Raw genomic sequence first — 388 nt, forward strand, 5'->3', positions numbered from 1 at the left:
GGTACCCTGGTTGGTTACTTAGCATCATTGTTGAGCATATTAGTAAATAAAGTATTTATCCTTCTTTTTTTAGTTTTCCACGGTATTTTTCAACTCGGTAAGCTAAGGACTAATCTATCACGGATCTGAGCTCTATTTAAGAATTTGCCGCTAACTAATGAGTTGCTGCATGCATAAGGCGAAATTCTAACTTCTGACAGTTGTTTAAACCAAGGTTCTGAAAATTGAACTGGACTGATTGGTTCGACCGGATTAACCAAGAACTAGCCCTCTAGTCGGTCCGAATGATGCCAAGAACCAACCTGTAAAAAACCGATGAAAAATAAGTTGAATTGGCAGTTAACCGATGAACCAGTTGAATCGGCCCGATTTTTTGAAAAAGGACCCG

This window comes from Arachis ipaensis, chromosome B10 (assembly GCF_000816755.2).
Source record: "Arachis ipaensis cultivar K30076 chromosome B10, Araip1.1, whole genome shotgun sequence".
Lineage (NCBI taxonomy): Eukaryota > Viridiplantae > Streptophyta > Magnoliopsida > Fabales > Fabaceae > Arachis > Arachis ipaensis.